At 40.9% G+C, this 25,143-nt stretch overlaps 1 protein-coding gene across 1 annotated transcript in view; it reads left to right on the top strand.

Annotated features, from left to right (window-relative positions):
- Positions 1-25,143, top strand: part of ELOVL2 (ELOVL fatty acid elongase 2) — a 765,518-nt gene that overhangs the window by 540,246 nt on the left and 200,129 nt on the right. The gene's annotated exons all lie outside the window — the stretch shown is intronic.

Raw genomic sequence — 25,143 nt, 5'->3', positions numbered from 1 at the left:
ACCAACACTATCCAAGTCCCGTAACAAATGGCGGTTTAAACCATCAGCACTCCTAGATATCATTTTTGCTTCCATTATTGAAGACCACATCCAACTGTTTTTTTAGAAAAATGAGGATCGGTAACCTCTCCCAGTGTGGTTTGGGAGACCTTTAAGGTCTACTTTAGAGGGATTGCAATGACTGCAGAGTTTAGCGTCCTAAAAGGGATCTGCCGCAGCATAGAACAGTGCACTCGAGACTAGATTTAGCAGAAATTTGATTGGGATTTGGGGAGATTACAGGCGTTGTTTGGCACCTGAGACACATTGTTAAAAACAAACACATTTGGGTAAACTGGGTGTAGAGGAGGAGCCAAGTACCTCTACCAGATGTCCCACCCCCATTTTACCTATATGTTGGCAACCGGAAATTGCGACATGCGCAAAGCCAAAAATGATACCTATACCGCGAAGAGTTCTTGAAACAAGGTATCCATTGAGAAAACCTTACATGTATCCGCGAAGAAATAACAGTCTTCTGAAGGACGTTTGGAAGTGTGAAGATGATTGAAAGAGCAGACTGGTGATGTCACATGAAGCAGAAATGACGGACCAAGAAGAGATGATGATGAAGAAGGTTAATAGATAGTACAGAATTTGATAGCGAAGTAAAGAATTGAGCAACATTTTGGGAGCAAAATGAATATTGCACGTGCAGAGAAGCACTGAAGAAAATGAAAAACCATTTCATAATTGTACAGCTGCTGAAACGCAAGTAGACAAAGTAATCCGATCAGATAGCACAACGAGTAGAGCGCTCGCTTTGGCAGGTTCGAATCCCGGCAGGGCCAAACTCAGCCTTTCACCCTTCCGAGGTTTATTAAAGGAGCACCACACACGTGGGTAATAATAAGCAGCGCTCAGATGCCTGAGGGTTCATAGCACTATATAAATATTACTGGCACGCCCTGTGTCGACGTCCATTTTCGAGTTTCGAAAAACAAACTGTAATACTCTGCAGCTTCCACTAGATGTCGGCCTATGCACAGCATGTGAATCTAAGCAGATACAAGCATCAGAAATACGATTACGGTGAGTAATGTATCATATATATATATATATATATATATACCTTAAAATAAACTTTGTTAATGGTACGTTATGGTTATCCTGGGTGTTAGTCTTAGCAGTGCACAGTGGTGGCACGAGTTATGGTTGTTTAATTTACCATAACTGGCGAATTTCAGGGGTTTTTCGGTTTTACTTGGAACCCTAACATCCCTTTAGCAAAGTTTTTTTACTTAATTTCATAGGTTTTTAGTAGGTAGCGCAACTTAACCATAACGTCCCTTTAACAACGTTTTTTTTACTGAATTTCATAGGTTTTTAGTAGCAGAACTTAACCATAACGTCCCTTTAACAAAGTTGTTTTACTGAATTTCATAGGTTTTTAGTAGCACAGCTTAACAATAATATCCCTGAATTTATGTACATGTAACATAGAACATACTGAACCCCCGCTACTGAATTTGATGTCCGCGGACTCTTTGGATGTCCGTGGACAACAGCAGCACTACCCAAAAAGTCTGGGGGTATCTTAAATTGTTATATCATAACATATGAACATTGCACAAGTTCACAAACCAGCACACATACACATTATATGTAGTAATAAATAAGAAGTGTAACCCATATATGTAACACATCAACCATTCATTTAAATACGATATGTTCTAAAATGGAATATACCAAAAGAAGAAAGATAGGCTTCCAACATAATTACCTCACAGAAACTCCACAACTAGGAGCAACAGCAGAGCTACAAACCAGTAAGAACACACCATACCAGAAGCTAGTAAGTGTACTTCATTTTACTCATATATTTCTAAAATTTCTGTATTAGATATAAAAAAAGTGATATAATTTTCTTTTCTCACAGAAATGTCTAGTACTCTGGAGTGGCTTGAGGAGAATTTCCCACGTGAGGAAATGCCTGAAGAGAGTGAACCTAATGGTAGACACTTTTCTATATAAACCAATTAATAAGTATTAATTCATATACATTTAACATATACATTTTTTTTGTACAGACCATGCAAACATTGAAAATAGTACACCAAAAGAAATATTGGATAAGACTCTCCAGCGCATGGAAGAAAAAATGGACATGCTCATGGCAAATTTCAACAATTTGAAAAACTTTGTGGAGGATCACTTGAAAGAAAAAACTAGATACCATTGTCCCACATGTACTTGTCCCCCTCACAATATCCCAGTCAATTATCCCCAAACCCTCTCCATGAACAAAAACGTTTTGATGAGACTTCCATCCCTTCTTCACCTCATATGAATCCTCTTGAAACCCCCAATTCTCCTGTGTTTGTCTCAGTTTCTGCTTCACCTTCTCTTTCATAAATTATACATCCATATATAATAAAGTAAAATTATTATAAGTGTCCTAATTCATTTCTTGTATTTTTTTTTTTTTTCAAAAGAAGTTGAGGTGTCCGTGTACAGCGCGGGTGTCCGGAATGTCCGCAAACAAACAAAAATGGGGGCGTCCTAAGGACACTATACCTGTCCGTACTGTTCGCAGGCAAATTGAAACTGTTCTAAGAGCAAACGAGGTGTCCGCAATTAACCAAAATGGAGATGTTCTAAGAACATTATGCCTGTCCGTAATGTTCGCAAGCAAGTTCAAACTGTTCTAAGAACACATTCGGTGTCCGGGATGTCCGCAATCAAACTAAAATGGTGGTGTCCTAAGGACACTATACCTGTCCGTACTGTTCGCTGGCAAGTTGAAACTGTTCTAAGAACACACTCGGTGTCCGGTATGTCCGCAAATAATCAAAATAGAGGTGTCATTATACCTGTCCGTACTGTACGCTAGCAAATAATTGAAACTGTTCTAAGAACACACTCAGTGTCCGGGATGTCTGCAATTAATCAAAAAGGAGGTGTCCTAAGGACACTACACCTGTCCGTACTGTTCGCAGGCAAGTTGAAACTGTTCTGAGAACACACTCGGTGTCCGGGATGTCCAATTAACCAAAATGTAGGTGTTCTAAGAACACTATGCCTATCCGTACTGCCTAAAGAACATCTACGCACATGCACACCACACCCGTAAATTCTCCGAACATTGCGCCTGTCTGTTAGTGTTCGCGTCGCTTGTGTCGCACTTTTAATTAATTTCAGGACCCGAACACTGTCCGTAGAACACCCGCGCGTATGTGCACAACCGTTCCCGTGCAGCTGATGTCCTGTGAACACCTCTTCCGTTTGCGGCGGCATCATGTGACCCCACCCACGCTAAGCGTGTGTCCTGAATTGCGGACACTGTCCGGGTCCCCGAACATTTTAAAAGTACCTTTTCGGGCAATCCACAGTATTTTATACTAAAAATGCACCATTGCACATATCCCAGACAATAACCCTGACTTTCCACATATTTTTTAGAACTTTTTGAGCCCTTTTGAGGTGTTCGTTCTGTCCGCTGACAGCACAGCTATCCGCGAACCACGCACCAGCACCCCTATGAAAGGTCACACTCCAGAGCTCATCCTCATTGTGTTTCTGGCTACCTTACAGAACACAGTGCATTTTGCTGCCAATATTTGAAGATTTTCTTTCGAATCCTGATGGCATCCATGGCTCGTCTACTGCCACCTGGTGCTACATCTGCCTCAACACCACCCATAACCCCTCCACCACCACCACCTCCCCAAGGGCCTGAAGAGGGGAACAGGCATGAGGATGCAGAGGAGGATGAAGAGGATGATGATGATGAGGTAGTGGAAGTCCCTACTACCAGCACTCGCTGTGATTCTTGGGTGTGGTGGTTATTTACCATTCATGGTAACGTATCCAAGGTGCGTGCGAACAAAGTCACCTGCAACGAGTGCAAAATGGTACTCAGTCGCGGGAGGCCTGGTTCGTACAGCTTTGGTACGACTGCTATGAAGCGTCACCTAAAGTCATTCCACGGTAGGGCCGTTCGTAAGGTTGTACCTTGCAATGAGTGTAGTAGGTTGAGTTCCTCTACTTCATCCTCTGTTTCTGCTCCTCTCACCACAAGAGACACTCCTGTGGGAGAGCGCATCCCTCCATCTGCCTCACAAGTCATTCACAATGCTGATGACCCTTACCTTTCGAGGGTCACGGTTTTGTGTATTTACTGTGACGCAGTACTCTGCAGGGGAGAGAGACTTCGAAGTGCTTTTGAGACTCTGGTCTCAGAGCACGAGAAGACCTGCTCACTACCTAAGTAAGGCCCACCCTACATCTTCCTCACTCCACCCGCCCTTTCTTATCCCTGTGGTTGGTGTCCCCCCCTGACCCTCCTTCCCCCTCCTCTCCTAGTGTGTCGTGTGTAAAAAAACAAAAAATCAAAAAAAGGATCTTTTCAGAGCCCCCTTTCACAGTCAAAAAATAGAAGTGGGAAATAAATTGAGCAGACTACTTTTTTTTTTTTTAGAAGTCTGCGGAGGAAGTGGTGGCTCTGAAAAGAGCCTTTTGTGGTATTTTTTTTTATTTAAAAAACTTAAAAAATCAACACCTACTGCAAAAAAGCTGTCTGTAATTTCACAAAAGGACGCAACGCATCTTGTACATTTCTCAGAAAAATCTGATTACCAGCATAAGTAAGATGGACTCTCTACCAAAAATGTTTGTGCTACAAAACTTAATATTTTCATTGTGAAAAGAGGACATGCCAACATCTCTTAGAAAGGCACAAACAGCCTAATTGACATTACACCTCGCTTTCTCCATTTGTGGACCAAATGAAGAAGAACGCAGCCACATTTGTCTTTGCGCAATACGAGAAACAATTACTTGAGAATTTGGAAACATATCCATGACCTTCCCAAGTCCTTCTTTCATCGCAAATTGCAAAGAAATTCCTGACACATGTCCCAAACTGTTCCCTCCACAACGAATTATGTCTCGTTGATGCTCTGTCTGCAAACTAGCAGAGAGAGGTAGCAAGTCTAGCCACTTCATTCCGCGTACTCCATGGCAGTGCACTTCCACATGAGGGAATCCAAGATCTACAGCTACTCCACAGAGTTGTGCATGCACCTCCAACCAATGTATCCATGAGTCTCCCAAAATCCAGACAATATGTTTTCTGAAACACACAGCCATAGCTAACTGTTCTTCTCTCAGGAAAAAGACCTTCTGACAAACTGTCTTCTTACACAACACACCCACCAATTTTTACTGACCAATCAATTCCTCTGCTCATTCTCATTTGCATGCCTCTCCACCCCAAAATCCCCGTATGTAATTTGCGGTGTCCGCGGACTTCCGTTATGTCCGCGGACATATCGTAACCTAGACAGTCCTTCTACTATTTCCACTTCACTCTCTGTGCCATTCCCTCATTGGATACATGTAAACAGTCACACAACCATTGACCAATCACATTCAAGACCTCTACATCTAACTGCATCATCAGAGTTCAGCACTTCAAATGTACTGTAGATTACTTTTGAGTACCTGTCTCATATCATTGGAAAGCACCTACTACAAAAACTACTGTACAAGTCTCCAAGATTTCTATTTGCAGCTGCATGCATATCCACATGCATGAATACAAACTACAGGTATGCATATTTTCTGCACAGTACAAATACAAATCTTATGAATGCATATAAACAGAGTAACTGTCACTTAATCTGTATAACCTACAAAATAGACTTACTGTCATTTTCCCATCTACTATAATCAACTGTCACTTCCAAACCTGTCTGCTATCTAAAACATTTTTTACACACACAGCTATCGAAAAAATTACACACAGTCAGTATAATGTCAAGCACCTTCAAACACTCACACAGATAAACACTAACATTGAAAAACTCCCAAATGCAATAACACCACTACCTGTACATCACATCCTTCTGATTTATTATCCACACCTTCACAAATGCATACATTCCATGCTTTTCTATAAACTATCTGCCATTTACCTTATAAAAATTGCAAAATAAGTATATCATTATTTCTTCTATCTCATAACATCCAATAACACAGCCTTAAGAAACCAAGCATGTTTCATACACTTTCTATTCTATTTATTTGCATAGCATGTTCAGCTAACATAATGTAAATAAAATATGAAGGCTGCACATAGTCAAAGGAAACTACATACTATAAACACACAAAATTACTAACTTCTTTCGTTTAAATTATGGTGAAGAGCACACTCCTGAAAAGCAGCAGCATCCGAAGTACAGACAGCAAATCAGAAGAAACCTAATCTTTCCACACAAAAAAGTAAGTACAATACTACCATAATATTCTTACTGTTACTCAAACACACTGTGCGGTTGATTCATGGTATTTGTGCACCAAAAAAAAGATAAGTGCACCATTCTGCCCACAAATACCCATTTGTTAAACCGGAATTTGCAGGCAGAATGCTGCACAAATCCTTGTTTTTCGGCACACAAATGACATAACTCAGCATCTAGAATGTTATTATTGCAGAACAAAGAACTGTTTTAATCCTGTACCATTAGATTTAGTATTTGTGCTTCTCCTCACGACTAGCTTACTTTCTACTGTCATCTGAACCCCGGTATAGTAACATACAAATAGAAGAATAGCCTCCACACACCATCACATACATCTCTACCATCATACTCAGACACTCACGCACACAGCACACAAGCATTGCAGAACAACCCAACCCATATCTTCTTTATTTTTTTCAACAGACCCCAAAGAATGCCTACCAAAAAGCAGGTCCGTAGAAAACAACGTAGAAGTAGAGCAAATGAAAAAAAAAGTATACAAAATAAGCATCCATCTCCAGCAGAATTTGTACAAAAAGTTCATTCAAACAGCTAATAAAGTCATTTAGCAAAACTAAACATGTTTCAAGTACAGAAACTTTGCCTCCTCTATCGAAATGTAAAACGAAACAGAAAACGATTATCAAGAATTCAGCTACACTACTGCTAAAACTACCCCTTTAAATCTTGATATAATGGCAAGTAAAAATACCCAAAAAAATATTTTAGCAAAAATGTTCCGCCACAGAATCCTTCAAAATCTTATAAAAACAGGAGAGAAATCATACACAACCCTTAAAACCTACCGTAGAAAATTAATATTAGAAGCCTTGATAGACAGTGCAATCCTACTCCAAAGAAAATTATTTATTTTAGTGTTAAAAAGAATGAAACTACTAACAAAACTAATTAGTAAATTACAAGAAAGACTTCTCAATAAACAGAATGTCAACAAAAATAACTTCTTAAATATCTGTGGAGGTGAATGGAGTCACACCGCAACCACAGAACCATATATTAATGAAGAAGCATACTTACAAAAGCAAACAAATACGATTGCTATACATAGCAGTGGACGAGGTTATGAAACAATTAATAATACCAAAATGAAACAAGAAATACTACTTACAAAAATATCCCCTGAAAACTCAGAATTACCTCTCCATTCGACTGGACGAAAACATCCAGTATACAAATGGTCATGCACGTCAATGTGTAACATTCCCAAAAAATCTTTCAATTCTTTACGCCAATTTCTCAATCAATATGTGAAAGGCAAAGACAAAATCAAAATGAAACTGCTCCAAAATATGGATATCTGTCCAGTGCGTAAATACAAAGGGCTACAAGGACATTCATTAGCCTGCATTTCAGGACCAATTTGCAAAAGCACCTTCCATCATATCAAAATGATGTCAACTCATCATCCAACTATAAGAAATCTAGTCTTTAAACTGTACTATGCTAAAAGTTCTGCATTAGCACTAGCCACTTTAAATAACAATCTTCTACATGGTACAGCCAAAGAACTACTTGAAGAAATTGACCATATCCAGGAAAAATATTTTGGAAGTGAAAGCCACTTACAAAACGCAATACCTTTACAACAAACTAGCAACAATTGTACACATGGCAACCTTCTACTACACACATACAAAAAAGAAATACTAAAATTTAAAAGTACATACCAAATACCAAACCATGTGTGTGTGTGTTGCCGCAGAATTTTTTATAAAACTAACACAAAAACTATAGACATAACATACAAAATACACGACAATGAAGATTCTAAATGGTTTGAATTAGCTCTCTACCTTATAGCAGAAAACAAATATGAAATAACTGACCATTTAATACTTTGCAGTTACTGCAGTACAAAACTTGACAACAACCAAACTCCTTCACGTGCTATCACAAATAATTTGGAATTATTTCCACTACCAAAACCCCTGCAACAATTCAATTTATATGAGAGCATCATAATTCAAACAGTACACCCATTTCAAGCAATAATACGTCTTCAACCAAAAACAGCAAAATTACCTCCCTCAGAATTGGTGAAAGGTATTCGTGGCAAAGTAGTTTATTTACCATGAAATCTGACAGAAAATGTACACACTGTAGGGGTGCAACGTCCAATAGAACAATCTTTAATTATCTTAGTAAATGGTGTACCAACAAAAGACAAAAATAATTGGCAACAACTCGTCGACTTACATAAAGTTAGACAAGCCTTGCAATATTTAAAAGACAATAATGAGTACTACAAAGAAATACATATTGAAGAAAACTTAAGTGGAACAACTGAAATAATTCAAGAGTCACGAGAAACTGGTCAATTTGAACTTCTGGATACCGATGCAGTAGCCAATATTTTAGACCATTATACAATTCATCCATTGCACTCTAAAGACAGAATAGATGATGCACTAGAAACGTACCAAATGCGACAAACCAAAGGATCACCAATGAGCATATGGGAAAAAAAGTATAGAAGCACATGCTTTTCCTCTACTATTTCCTACTGGCAAAGGAGGAAGATACGATGACAGACCACCTCAAATAACAGCATCAGAATACCGTTCATTACGAATGTATTCTGAAGATCCCAGATTTAGACAAAATGTGGAATACATATTCCACCTACTCTTTGAAAGTGAACTAGCAACTCTATGCTACAGAGTTGCACACATATTGAAATCGGGAACACAGTTTCAAAATATGTCGGCTACACAATTAATACAAAAAGTGCAAGAAAAAGATGATGTTTTACAATCAAGTATTCCAAATCGGTTTGCAAACATGCGTGGCACGAAAGAATACTGGTTCCGACGTCACAGAGATGTACGTTATATAATCAGAAAACTTGGACCACCCACTTGCTTTGTTACATTAAGTTGTGCAGAATATGCATGGGAAGATTTACATGATTTCCTACGCAGATCAAACAAAAACAAAACAAACATAGAACTTTGCTCTCTAGATCCAGTGGTCGAAGTGTACGAAAAGAAGTAGTTGAACTATGCTCCCAGCTGGCCTGCTCCCCTGCTCACAAACCTCATTGCCACACCCCCTCCGACACACAATCCAAGCCAGAATGTTCACTGCTGTGCACTGAAATGCAAGCTTCAACTTCTTCCTACACTTTTATTTTAAAACTAAACCATTCCAGGACGGTTTCTTTTTAAAATAAAAGTATAGGAACGGTGAAACTTAAAAATAAAAAGTATAGGAGCACCGCTCCCGACCGCTCCCGCCCACTTCGACCTCTGTCTAGATCCTGTTAATGTTTCAAGATATTTCCATCATCGTTCATTGCTATGCAACACTTTATTTGTAATAAAACTGTTCTTCCACTCGGGGAAGTGCAACACTTCTTGTGGAGAAAAGACTATCAAGCCAGAGGAGCACCACATATACACATGCTTTAATGGATTAAAGATGCTCCTAAATTTGGTCAGGACAGTGATGCCACTGTTTTGCAGTTCATCCAAAAATATGTCACTTGTGAAATCCCTTCATAAATGACAAATAGTGACCTTCATGCACAAATTGTACAATTTCAAAGACACAAATGTGGCCAATATTGTCGTCGCAAATACAAAATGAAAGGGAAATACTACACCAAATGCCGGTTTGGTTTCCCTAGACCAGTTACAGAAACAGGTGAAGTAAACAACTTCATGTCTTCAGTTAGACATAATGTTAAAAGTAAATCATCTAAGAACACACATTACATAAAAAGAACAGAAGAATCAAAATATATCAATGATTACAATGCAATCATTGCCCACTTAAGGAATGCAAACATAGATGTGCAGTAAATTGCAGACAATTCCACTGCAGTTGCACGATATGTTACAGCATACTTAACAAAAGCAGAAAAAACAGAGCTTCAAGACCTCTGGAATGACCTATCATCGGACAAAACACTATCTCAGAAATTGTACAGCTTAGGCATAAAAATGCTCTCTCATAGAGAATGTGGCGCCTACGAAGCTGCAGATCATTTAACCGGTACTGCTTTGTATGGAAAATCTGAAAATATAGTATGGCTAAGTCTTGGTCCTGCTAAATCTAGAAAAAGAGTTCTCAAATCATATGATGACATAGAAACAATAGCGAAAAATGATCCAAACAGCCAAGACATTTTGAAAAACAATTTACTAGACACATACTACCCGAACATGAGTACCACTTTGGAAAACATGTGTCCATACCACATAGCCAAAACTTTGCATACAAAAATAATATAAAACCTGATGAAAGCAAAGGTAGATATACAGTGACAGATTGTGAAGGCAGCTTAGTAAAACTTACCAAACCAGGTTTAATTAATCATATCAAATTGTAATTAAAAACTCCTCAACAGAAAGAACTATATTACATGTCCCTCCTACAACTTTTTAAACCATGGAGAAAAGAAGAAGAGTTACTAGATAACTATGACTGCTTGGAAGATGCTTTTAAAGCAAATGAAAGCACTATCACCGATGTGAACTTTATGCAGTACAAAACAATGTTGCAAAATGAACAGCAACATGAAGAAGAACTCCAGGCCCAACTAGATAAGGACACTCCCGACAGAGGTCAACCTTCTATAACAGGAAGCCAAGAACCACTGGGACAGCCACTAATAGCAAATGAGGCAGGATTAGCTATGACAGAAATAGACAACACCATGTTTCACTTTGAAGAAGATCCAGAAGTCTTAACTGCACTACAATCAAAACTAAACAAAGAGCAGCGCACCATTTTTGAAGAAGTAACAAAACAAATTGCACATAGTGTACAATATGAAAATAAAGAATGTACCTGCCAAAATTACAAACCTATACTACTATACGTCAGTGGTGAAGCTGGTTCAGGTAAAACATTATTAATCAAAACCATCAGCACCTTCAACAATTGACAAACAACAAACTGTCAGCTGTTGTAACTGCCCCCACAGGTTTAGCTGCCCACAACATAGGTGGTATCACTTTACACCGATTACTACTCCTTCCAGTAGAACACCAAAACAAATTAGATTATTACAAACTTTCTAAAGAAGCTGCAATGGAACTACGCAGAGTTTTGAAACAAATGAAAATGCTACTAATAGATGAAGTGAGCATGGTATCCAACCTAATGTTGGCTTTGATTCATCTCAGATTGCAAGAAGTACTTAAAACAAACTACAAAGAACTCTTTGGAGGAAAACACATTATTGTTTTCGTAGATCTTCTTCAATTGACACCAGTGAAAAGTGAACCTATTTTTAAAACCTTAGGACACAAACTCTGCCGTAAAGCTATTGGCAGCATAGGAAATGTCAACCTTTGGCAACATTTCCAATACAAAGAATTAACAGAGAACATGCGCCAATCTACAGACCTCACCTACGCCAACATTTTTAAAAGTATTAGAGTTGGTGTACTATCTCAAGAAGCACAAACAATATTAAAAACCCTGCACATCCATGCACTTTATGGCGATAACCCATGTGCTACTGATGTTATGGAACAATTAACACAAAAAAATGTCAATTGTATGGCCTTAATGCCAACTCTTGCAAGCTGTTCCAAATTCAATGAAACAATGTTAAAAAAAGAAATGCAACCAATAATTGAAATTTGCTCCACAGACAAACTGGACGTACATGGTATTACACTACCTATGTGTCAACAAGCCACAAAAAGACTAAATACCTCAGAAAATTCAACCTCCAACACAGCTGGCTTGGAAAAAATATAAAAATTATCCTTAAACTGTAGAGTAATGCTTAAACGTAACCTGGACGTGGAGCAAGGACTAGTTAATGGAGCACTGGGTACAGTTGTTGGCTTTCAAACATACCCATGTGACAGCAACATTCAGTTTGTCAATATACTCTTTGACAAACTTTCAGAAGTAAAAAGGATAGGGTGCTCAACAGCTCGATTCCTTCTCTTCAAAGACATGTATGTACGTAGAGAACAATTTTCTCTAACTCTTGCATATGCAGTCACCATTCATAAATCCCAAGGTCTTACCCTAGACAAAGCATTGATAGATATTGGTAACACAGTCTTTAAAGAAGGCATGAGCTACGTAGCACTATCACGCTTACGTACACTTGAAGGTCTATTTCTAATCAACTTTGATGCAAGTAAAGTCAACGCTGATATTCCTTGCATTCTAGAATAGACTATGTTCACTATACACCCCCAATCTGTCAGACTTCTATGGCTCTTGAACCCATAGTGTAGCCGTAGAGTTTTCAGAATAATACCCTTCCCGAAAGAGTAATATACTAGAACAATCTAGGAAGGTTATTAAACAGAAGATGGACCTCAGTCTCGAGTTGGCGCGGAACCGGATGTGCAAGAAGACTCCGAGGCAAAACACCGGAAGGAAGTAAACCCCCTCCTTGCAGAAAGACACAAACAATCACTATGCAAAAAACAGACTACCCTTGAAACAAGAAACAAGATAACAGTCACCAACTAACCTGTGGAAAGCGTGAAACTACAGAGGAGCCAAGGTAATACTGGCAGTTCAATAGGAGATGATGACTGCAATATAAATTTTAACAAGCGACCATCGAGTGATAGGAAAAGAAAAGAACAATAGGTGCATAGAGCATAGTAGGCTTACCAATTTCAGAATGCGTGGAACTAACCGCAACTGTGCTGAAGAAGTAACAAGACCCTTTCCCGACGGCACAAGGACGCCTCCCCTGAGGTGGCGAGTCTCTAGTTCCAGGTGAGCCACCGGACCCAACGGCAGGATGTCGCCTTTCCTGAGGTGGCGAGTCTCTAGTCCCAGGTGCGCCACCGGACCCGACGGCACGAGGACGCCTATTGGAGGGGCCGTAGAGTGGATGACAACACAGAAGGGTCTTAAGTTCTGTTCCAAAGAAGAAGTCGTGCAATCCGTCGGTTAGCTCCTAAAACCAGAGAGCAACTGGATACTGTGGACAGAGGCTTGGCGGGCAGTGATCCATTCAGGCAGACAGATGGACGAAATCTGCAGGCAAAATGTCAGGCAAGGGCAAAAACAAGAGAAATCCGTGGAGAGAGCCGAAGTCTGGTAACCAATGAGCAATACAACCATTCAGGATACAAAAGCAATCCAGGCAACGAAGCGTAGGTTCAACAAGAATCAGGGAGTAACAAGGACAGACAAGGGCTAGGCAGAAAACAGTAGTCAGTAAAGCGTAATCCGTGGTCAAAATAGCAATAAACAATCGAGGCACAAAAACCGTAAAATGCTTAATCAGAAGCACCGCAACCCGTAAACCGGCGTCTTATGAGGCTGCTGCCACGTGACTTGATAGAGCGTGTCACGTGACCTGGAAATCCTGAACGCCGCACCAGTTTCCATGGCAGCCGGCCACGTTCCAGGAAACTGGTGCGTGCAGTAAGGAAAATCCTACGAGACATAGGAGCGGTCGAACGCCTTGCTTTCCACGACCGGAGACATAGAGTTCCTGGCCCCTTCTCGGATTCTTACGTGAGGAGGGAGGAGGAAAAGAGAGTAAAAGAAGCTAATACTTCATCATTCACAATAAGTAAAGAAGAACCTATTAGTCAAAGTAACTTAGGTACTTCTTCAGAAAGGCAAAATACACTCCGAAAAAATGACTTGGACACAGAACTACCTGGTCCATTCAATTTTTCAAATGTAACTGGTGTAAGTTGTTTCGCAAATGTAGCAATTAATATTCTATTTCAATTGCCACCTATTGTTGACAACATTTACTTACACAGTACAGACCAACTGTGTTTGCCAATGTTAGTCCTTCATAGAAATGCAAAAAAAAATCCTGACAACACGTATAGTGTTCACGGAATAAGACAAAAATTGGACTACTGTGCTGGAATGGTAAAATTCAATATAAACTCACAAGAAGATCCACAAGAATTATTGGAAAACAAAAACATACCTATAAATGAAATCTTCCAGATTCCATACATGTAGGAACATACCTGCACTCTCTGCAACAATGTTACACAAGAAGAGATCCCTAACGAGCACTTTGTGTATGTATCCATACCAAATTGTGAATCCATTCCATTTCAGCAACTTGTACAACATGCAAACCATGGCAGATTATGTACAAACTGCTATTCAGATAATCGCTCCTCCTTACTAATACAAACACATAGTAAATACTTAATACTAATGCTTCTATGTTACAATGCAGATGGTACCAAAAACAACTGCAAGCTGACTGGATTCACACATGGTCAAGTATCACTTGGTAGAAAAACCTTCACAACAATAGGTATAATCTACCACGCAGGAGCCACAACCAATGCAGGTCACTACACTGCATATATAAAAAAGAAATGTGGATGGTTCGAATGTAATGATAGTACCATTACTCTAAGGCAGAGATTACCAGCAGATCTCACAAACACTTATTTAATCTTCTTAAAACCGAAAATGAATAACTAATCTGTACTTAAACATTAACAAAGCTTCAATTAGAAAACTATAAACTGTTAGAATACACCAACAGGTATCCTAATACCCCAAGATTCTATACCAACCAAACAGATAAATCAATACCACTAAATTAAAAAATAAAAATAAATACAGTTAGAATGCACCATCAGGTATCTAACTGCTTCAGAAATCTGCAACAAAAATGTGGATTGTTACTCTAAAGCAGAGATTACCAGCAAATATTACAAACGCTTTTTAATCTTCTTAAAACCAAAATTTAATAACTAATCTGTACTTCAACATTAAAATAAATCAATGAAAAACTGTTAGAATACGCCAATAGGTATCTAACTAGCCCAAGATTGTATAACAACTAAAAATAGACAGTTAGAATAGGCCATCAGGTATGTAACTGCTTCAGAAATATGCAACAATCCAACAGATAGAACATTAACCAGAAACAAGAAGTAAACAGTGAAAGGAAACAAACAAATAGAATGTAGCAAAACAAAAAAGAGTTTTTTAATCCGACAAGGATTTTTTTTTCCCACAGACCCAATGATTTCAAAAACAAACACAGAAACTGAGCAAAATGCACAGTACACTTGTTTGTAAACCAAATATGAGAGTAAAAAAAAAAAAAGCTGAAATATCTATTATAAAATGTAGTAAGTCTTTATAGAATACATACACTAACATGCTCTTTTCTTTTATCACAGAACTTGAAAAAGAATACTTCCTCCAGGTACCAAACTCATATAAAAAATGTATTGAATGTCAACAAATCATGCAGTAAGTATAATTGAAACCATTTGAAAGATAATCAAATCTATAGGTATGATCTATGGCTGTGATATGGTGCAGTGGTTGTGGTCAGGACCTAGAGTACTGAGTATACAGCCTACAGCCTTCACCCATGCACCCTGCCACAACCACCACAACATATAACACCCATAGTAGCTCATAACTTCAGTACTTATAACTTTGGTCTTCGGTACAGTCTGGCCACAACTCCAAAACATATCACACCCATACATTACACCCATGTTTGATTCTATGGGTGTGATCTATGGGTGTGATATGCCGCCAGGGCCTAGAGTCTTGGGTGCATGGCCTTCGACCATGCACCCAATACTCTAGGCCCTGGCGGCAACCACGGCAGCATATCACACCCATAGATCACATCCATAGAATCAAACATTTTTAACTATGATCACACCCATAGAATCAAACATTTTTAACTAGGCCTGATGGCATTTTTAATGTCCGCTGACACCTTGGATGTCCTTAGAACAGTTTCTACTTGCCTGCAAACAATACGGACAAGTATAGTGTCCTTAGGACACCTCCATTTTCATTTATTTGCGGACATCACGAACACCACGTGTGTTCTTAGAACAGTTTCAACTTGCCTGCGAACAGTACGGGCAGGTATAGTGTCCTTAGGACACCTCCATTTTCATTTATTTGCAGACATCCCGGACACCGCGTGTGTTCTTAGAACAGTTTCAACTTGCCTGCGAACAATACGGACAGGTAAAGTGTCCTTAGGACACCCCCATTTTCATTTATTTGCGGACATCCCGGACACGGCGTGTGTTCTTAGAACAGTTTCAACTTGCCTGCGAACAGTACGGGCAGGTATAGTGTCCTTAGGACACCTCCATTTTCATTTATTTGCAGACATCCCGGACACCGCGTGTGTTCTTAGAACAGTTTCAACTTGCCTGCGAACAATACGGACAGGTAAAGTGTCCTTAGGACACCCCCATTTTCATTTATTTGCGGACATCCCGGACACGGCGTGTGTTCTTAGAACCGTTTCAACTTGCCTGCGAACAGTACGGACAGGTATAGTGTCCTTAGGACATTCCCATATGGAACGATTACGGACACCAAGGACAGCGCTACTGTCCGCGGACACAACGAACACAACATTGGTGCCTACCACCTAAATAGACACAATATTCGAACCATCTCTTACCCCCCCACCATCCCCAAACAGTCTTGCAGACCAAAACTGTATTTACCAACCATTTGACACCGAGCTGTCCGCGGATACAAGATGGCGGGCGTTTCCAAAAATCTGACGCATTTCACACTCTTCACCATCCAATCCACGAACACGTCCCTTGTCCGCGGACATGACGCAAGCCGATTAGCCAATCAGGACACTGTCCGCGGACCGAACAGGGAAGTGTGTCCATGGACCAGACATAGATATCACTAATTTTTGGTGACCTACTTTTTGGTCATTTTTAAAAGAACTACTGGATGGATTTTCACCAAATTTACAAAAGCACGCTTTCGAGACCAAGCCGCTGCTCCTGGTCCAAATTTGGTGAAAATCCGTCCAGCGGTTTGGGCTGTAGGCGTGAGCAAAGTTTTTTCCCCATTCAGTCTATGGAAAAAAAATTGGGACCCCCCCTATAACTTTGCCCCCCTGGACCAAACCTCACCAAACTTTGCACAAAAATTCAGAGTGGGCTATATACTTTTTTTTGCAAAGTTTGGTGAGGATTCGTCCAGGGAGCGTGAAGTTATAAACCACCCAAAAAGTGCTCTTCCTATGGGATTAGCAACTTAACCATAACTACACGGCCACTACCGTGGGCCGTGTAATATATATATATATATATATATATATATATATATATATATATATATATATATATGTGTGTGTGTTTGTATAGAATCTGGATGTTCCACGATGCATTTTAGCAAACTTGGACTCCGAAGAATAGAACGATTGAAAGTGTGGTGCAGTTGAATAAACAGCTGACGGTGAAGGAAGATTCGAGAAGGCTTGGCTGGCCCAGTGTCAAGAGTCGGGGCCGCCGAGAAACTGGTTATCTACTCGAGAAGATACAATGAACGTCAGAAGTGAGCCGAGCTCCTGTTCGAGGTGTAACGGAAAAACACTAAAAGTGCCAGGTTTTCTTCATTTAATAGTATTAAATGCAACAAAGGAGCTCAAAATGTGGTCTCTAGTCACATGGTCAGATGAAAATAGACTTTATGTTGAGCTACACTGAGACCAGAAGATAAGGCTATGTTCACACTCCCTTTTATTACCAGAAACAGGAGGCCACTGCAAGGCCAAGTTCAAAGACTTAATTGAATGGCAGGCCACAGGAGTGATGATGGATGTTGGTCTAATTGGCTGGGGAGGCATGACCAGGCCAACCCCCCAGCACCTGGGGTACCAGCTTGCAAGCTGCTATCGAGTGGAATATTCCAGAAGGGCACAAGCGTGCCAACCAATTGTAGAGGGCCACGTAGCAAGGAGCCCTATAGTTTGAGAAGCCAATAGAACGTTGTGTATTAGTATGAAACAGAAGATAACTTGGGGTGGCCTTACTTGTCCAACTGACCATAGAGATCCAATCACAATCCCCGCTCTCATAGAAAATATATTTAGATGTTCTCTTTAAGCCCATCACAAATCCTTGTAGGTTTTTCTTATTTTGCCACATAGTATGACATCAGTAATGACACATTTTTAGTATAAATTGTGCTTTTTATTAAATTCTTTCGAGAGAGAACTTGTTGAGTGAGCTGTGCAGCATCCGTTGTACTTCCTGTTTTAAAGACTTGCTATTAAAACAGTTGATGTTTGCCAACTTTTTGAGACGGTCTGATTATTGATTTATGAGTAAGATCTGCATCCTCATCTATCTCAGATACTGTTACCTCGTCTTAAAGGACCCTAATGGGTTCACTGGTGTCAGATATGATTACGGAATCAACTTTAAGAAAAAAGAGTTAAATGGATTGATCCGCAGGGTCAAGACAATTGTTGCCCTACCTTGGGGGGAAAAAACAAAACAGGTCAAAGCCGCCAGGTCAAGATATAAGATATGGTTATGGGGGTACAAATTCTCAGTAAATAGTGCCAGTTGGAAATTTATGAACCATGAAATGTTGGCATCTTATCCATAGCCATGGGGCTGGTAACATGGCTAAGGAAATCTCTGGCATCTGAGAGGAGCAATGGGGTTCCTTTATAAAGAATCTTTATTGGTTGGAAACTGAGATGTGTCCGTTCGACGGGATTAAGACTATGGGTCACAAATTGGCAAGTACACATATGGGGGGTTGATATGGTGGCCTGTATTGCTAAATCTAAGGCCTCTAAGGCCACGGCCCCCGATGGTCTCAGTAATATCCTACGGAAGAATAATCCAGAGATCTGGGCCCCACTACTTCATCTTTTATTTAGGCATATCTGTGACTCTGGGATAATACCTTCTTCTTGAGAAGCTCAAACTTGATCCCGGTTTTTAAGAAGGGCCCACGTGACATACCAGTAAACTACAGGTTAATGGCCATGATGGACTGTAGTTTAAAGTTATTCGCAACTATTTTATTGGATCTGTTATCTTCTTGAGTTACAGAGAAGTGTCTTCTGAACCTGCAGCAGACAGGATTTAGAAAGGGCTGCGGGACTACCGATTCAATCTGGGTCCTTCAGACCCTGATTTCTGATACTCAATCCTAACCTGGCACGGTCCTATACTTGTGTTTTGTTGATTATTCTGCCGCTTTTGATAGTGTGCTAAGATTCAAACTTGGGAAAAGCTGTAACGATGGGGTGTAGACACGTTGTTGCTATATCTCATCAAATTATTACACAGTGATACCCAGGTTAGGGTTAGGCTGTCGCAGGAGGGAGCCCTGTCAATTCCCTTTTTGACGAACAAAGGCCTAAAACAGTTTGCCCCCTCGCACCCTGGCTTTTGAATCTTGATGTATTGGATTTAGCCGCAGCATTGAAGTTGACTAAAAATCACCCCGCGTCATGGTAATGAGTCTGTCCCATGTTTGACACACACGGATGATATATGATTTTAAATTGCACAGCAGTAGGCTTGCAGCGCTCTTGGTGTGCTCTGCACGTGTTTGCTAGTGAGCATGGTCTTTCCACCTAATGCCATCAAAACTAGAACTATGACATGTGCCAAGGGTGCATATGGTGCTGCCTCATTTGTGTGGCACATGGGAGGGGTTAAGCTAGAGCAGATTACTGAATATAGGTACCTCAGTATTTATTTAAGAGCCGCCTCCTCCCTTTCATATCTAGAAGAGGGGATAATGAATAAAGCCTCGCAGAAGTGACTATCAATCAAACGGATTATCGACACGTATGGGGGCTGCTCTATTGAGGCAAAAATGATGGCCTACGGGACCTCAATTATTCTGGCATACTATATGCATTGGAAGTATTTCCGGAAAAAAAGGTGGTGGCATGGCTCCCTAGGTTGGAAGCGAATATCCTATGGTCACTGCTGAGCCTTCCTGGCAGGGTACTAGTAGAAGCAATAAAACTCGAATTAGGACTCCCATCTCTTCGCTTCTGTCGCTTCGGAAAGTGTTGGCCTGTAAATTCTGGGCCAAAATACATCATGGTTGCGTAAGAGAAGATACTATACTAAATGGGGAAATTAGCCACTCTAATGGGTTTTCTAAAAGTGTCTGGTATGGGGAGATGGTGAGGGGCCATATTTATCCAATCGGTATGTGGCTTGACTTCTGCTTATCTAAAATTGACAGGAAGTCAAGATACCACGATATGGATTTAGCACTGAGTCACTTGGCTAGATTGTGCAGGTTCGAGGCCTATTCACGTCAAGGTTTATTTATTGACCATCCAAAGTCTTACCTCATTAAACTTTGTTTTCCTGCCCTGATTACATTTATTATATCAGTTCACTTTTGTACTTTTCCGGTCTTAGAAAACACAGGTGTCTGGATGGGTTTACCTAGGGGAGAATGATTTTGTAGACTCTGTGGAATTTGTGAAGAGACGTCACGTCACATTCTCACCGGATGTGAGAATCACTTGCGGAGTGCCCCAGGGATCCTGCGTCTCGCCGACACTCTATAACATCTTCACCAAGCCACTCTTTGACGATCTTGATAATCTGGGTATCACCTACACTAACTATGCAGATGATACTCAGATTCTCTTACCACTTACTGGGGATTACGTCGAAGATCTGGCTCTGGTGAATAGAGTCTACAGCATCGTTCAGGCATGGATGGCCAACCATGGCCTATGCTTGAACGATGACAAAACAGAGCTCATCATCCTGGGCACGGCAGCCCGTATCTCCAAACTTAACCAAAACTACTCCGCCTTCATCATCGATGGCAACACTATCAAGGTCGCCAGAGAAGTAAAAACCCTAGGTTTTTACCTTGATGCGACACTATCTTTCACCAAACAGGTGAACTCACTGTCATCATCCACTGCCTATACATGCAAGTTAATACGAGCTGGGAAACCATTCCTTTCAGAGGACAGCTGTCTTATTCTAGCTAGAGCCCTCATTTTATCGAAACTAGATTATTGCAACGCCCTCTACATAGGGACTACCAAACAAATCATCCACAGAATCCAAGTGCTCCAAAACAATGCACTTAGAGCGGCCCTAAGTATCCCCAGAAGTACACACATTTCAGAAATAAGACGAAAACACAAATGGCTTTCCACCCAAGAAAAAATCAACCTTAAATCTGCGTCCCTTATCCACAAATGCCTAAACAACAAAGCTCCCCGATACCTCTCAGAACGCTTCAACAGGAAAAATCCAACGAGACTCACAAGGACAGCCAGCCCCAACTGCCTCCTAGTGCCCAGATTCAAACTAGCCACCATTGGAGGTTCCAGCTTCCCAGTTAAGGCAGCACAGTTATGGAATTCCCTACCCCTTGCACTCAGATCTGACCAAACCTTCAATAACTTTAGAAAGAACACCATAAAATGGCTTATTGAGAATGCGACATAGCGTATGTCACTTTATATGTAACGTCTTCTTATAATGTTTGTACTAACCTGCTTTTACTGTTTGATCGCCATAGATTTGACTGTTTAGCTACGCCTTATCTGCACTTGCACTTGTCCTACCCTGCAGATTCGAAATGTCCACTATGCCTGTAACCTGTAACGTTAACTAATCTGTAACCTGCAAACGTTAACTAAGCTGTAAACCTCCTTGTTCTCTTGCGCCCTGCTACCCTAGGGTCTGGTGCGCACAATAAATAAATAAACAAACAAACAAACAAACAAACATGTGTAGCACTTAAAGCAGAGTATGACAAGTCCTATTATAAATTTGCGCTTCATACTGCAGATCAATTTTGGAGCGTGATTTTTAGTGCAGAAACACAATAGTGTATGGTAAAAGGCGGCAAAAAGACTACCACTCTAAACGCCAAGCTTGTGTATTAGATTTATTTTAAATTATTAAATTGTATTGGAGAATACTACTATTTTAATTATTTTATAACCAGGGCATTTTTTGTATTTGAATGTAGTAATGAAATGTATTATATTTTTAATGTTTTGTGTGTTTTGACAATGTGCTGGTTATTGTTGTCGTTTAGTGCAAAAGGAGACTAATGTTAACAAATGCACTTAATAAAGGGAAATAAAACAAGTAGGCTTCAGTGAGATCTAGGGGAGGGTATATATGTTGAGCTGAGCATACCCACAATTCCTTACCATTAAACTCTATGACTTGACCTTAACCTCCCTGTCCCCATCTCACTTATCCTCCCATCGTAGTGTCCTGCCAAGGAACCTTCCTATTCTTGCTGTTTATGCACACTGGCCTTCATCACTCTTTCCTTCATGCCCTGCTTATCTTTTCTTTCCTTCCGCATCCTCCATCCCATTCACTTCCTCCAGTGTTATGGCTTCCATCCCACTCCTGGGCCCTAATATCCACCCTTTCACACCTCCTCATGGCCCTTGCCTCCTATAATGTCTGTGTCCTGTTGTATGTATGGTATCTCTTCCTCATGGACCAGATTGCCTTCAGATGTCACCGCCTCTGTCCTACCCTTAAATCTCAAACTCTCACCACCTCCTCTTGTCCGCTCTACTTCTTTTCTTTTACCACCTCCTCCTTCTACTTCCTTCCAGCTGCATCCTTGTGTCTTCTCATGCCTCCTGTTACCACCTCTTTTTTCTTCAGTGCTGCTACCTTGTTCTGTTCATTGTCACCTCCTGATGTTACCACCTCCTGCTTCACCTTCTTCACTCCCACCTCCTTCTGTCTGCTCAACCTCCTCATGTTACCCCACCTTCTCTCTTACCTTCTTCACTCCCACCTTCACCTTTTGTACACTCTCACATCCTGATGCTACCACCTCTTCCTTCTCATTCTTGGTCTCATCACCTTTTCCAACTATCCACTGATGCCCCCTCTTCAGTCTTCTATGTCTCTTCAGCGTCTGCATCTCCCTTCACTCTTCAGTCTCCAACCTTCTCCCGTCCCACAACCCACACTCAGTTACTGGGGCAGGCTGGATATATACTGTATCCCCACCCCCGGGTGCACCTTTCACTGAGGGTCTGCACCTCTGATTGGAATTTGAGTAAGGGCTGGGATTGGTCATCTTCCATGAGTGCACCTGGTGTTGCTTTGGGCTCAGGGGGTTGGACCAAGCCTAAAATTGCCCTGTCCGCTATCTCAGATTTTAGAGTCCCTTCTGTGATCCTCCCTAAGGCTATCTGCTCTGAGCTGAAGGTTGTGGTGTGTCCAGTGTGTGAATTAAGGTCCAAAAAGGCACCGATCAGGAACATAACAAGCACAAATTACTTGTAACATTGGGCAAGCAGGGAAAGTGATACATGTTGCCCCACAGTTGATTAAATCCAGGGGAACAATGATGCTGTACCATTGCTTTATGTGTCAGTTTCCCCAAATTCGGGAAAAGGTGGGCTTGACACTTTGTACCTGCCACAGTGCTCAATGCAGGTCCTACAGATCTTCAAATATGCTTCCTTTGATGCAACGAGGGAACTGGCAACAGTAGCAATGTGTGCACTACCTTTGCCATATGCACAAAAGGGTGTTTCCTTAAGAGGAAAGCATTTCTTTTCATTATTGGAGATGTGGGCCCGGCTAGGACAAGTTTTAGGCTCTTCCATTTGGATGGGATGGGTGACTGTTTTCATTAGCTTGCATCTAATTACAGAGATTTAGGGCTCTATGCTAGTTTGTCCTTATATACCAGTGGGGTGGGATCTCCAGGAGTGGCCTCTAGTGGGGCAATGTCAATTTTCTCGGCCATGTGCTGGGGACCAGGATAAGGTGACAAGGGTGTCCTCCCCATGCAACCCTTGTGCCCAACATTCACTGACTTTGGGTGGCACCCAGCCCCTTGAGTCACCACCTTGGTGGATCACAGAACCAGGCAGGGGGCGTTATCACAGGTACCCTATTTGTGCAAGTGTCCTCCTAAATATGAAATGATTTTCCATTTCATAGAATACTGGTACCTCCTCTGCCTCCCCCTTTCTCTTTGACAGTGGCCTGAAATGTCATCACATCCACTGCACTGCTGCCAGGCTCAATCTCCAAGACATCTAATAAATCTGTCCCCATCTCACCTTTCACTCTACCAAAACTCACATTGTCACCCTGGCCCTCAACAAGCAGGATTATTGATCCCGCTTCTGCACAGGACTTCCCTTTCACTTCTCTTAACAAGATGTTGAACTTCCTACCCCTACTCTACACAACATCCTTCCATACTCACCCACTTGTGCAAACTACCTTCACAAGGAGTGGCTACCGATGCACAATGTCTCCCGATTCAAATGTCCTTCTTCTATCCATCCTGATTGAATCTCTCTCCCGGTACTGTAGGCGAGGCATGGTATCACAAGTATGACACTGACAAAATGGATACAATTTTGAAAACCTTTATTGAAAATGTCGGGGTTTGGAGAAACTCCTATTCTGCCCTATAGCTAAAATGGGAGTGAGTAGTCTCGACCATCAATAATAAGTATTGCCGTACTAGTGGAGCCTGTCAAATCAAAATGGCCTATGCAAACAAAACATAATGCCTGCCCTATCTCTTACACAAAAAGTGTAAAAAGGAGAAAAATATGCAAAAGGGAAAATCAGTGTTCAAATGAAAATGTGGTCGCACCAGCTCTCCTCACGTTAGACCTCACGGAGTAAGGCTGTCCCTGTAGGCAGGATGACAAACTCTGGCTCGACTTCCAATACAATAAACAGTTCCAGAACGTGGATTGAGGCCAGTCTGTCCTTCCATGTGTAGAGGAGGAGTTACATGCCTCTTCAGGAAATCACGGCCCCATACCTCCTATATGTTGGAAGCCTGAGGCCATGCTTAACGCCAGCTGACCATACCATGACGACTATTCGAGAGAAATTACCCACAGAGAAAATCCTATTAAATGTATCCCCAAAGAGATGATAATCTGAGGGAGGAACTCCATGAAGGAATATGAAAGGAGCAAAAAGGAGCAGGTGACCTCACGAAAGACGAGTGTGACAGCTTGAGAATACTGGCTGAAGAAAATGTATGGATATTACAGAAACTCATGAAGTTAAGAATCAAGTAAACTTTCATATGCAAAAAGAAGATTGCATGTGTGCGAAGCACTGCAGAAAATGCA

The sequence above is a fragment of the Ambystoma mexicanum genome, chromosome 5q, assembly GCF_040938575.1.
Source record: "Ambystoma mexicanum isolate Mex_15411 chromosome 5q, UKY_AmexF1_1, whole genome shotgun sequence".
Classification (NCBI taxonomy): Eukaryota; Metazoa; Chordata; class Amphibia; order Caudata; family Ambystomatidae; genus Ambystoma; species Ambystoma mexicanum.
Note: the sequence above shows the minus strand (reverse complement) of the source record. Positions and strands in the feature narration are given on the sequence as shown.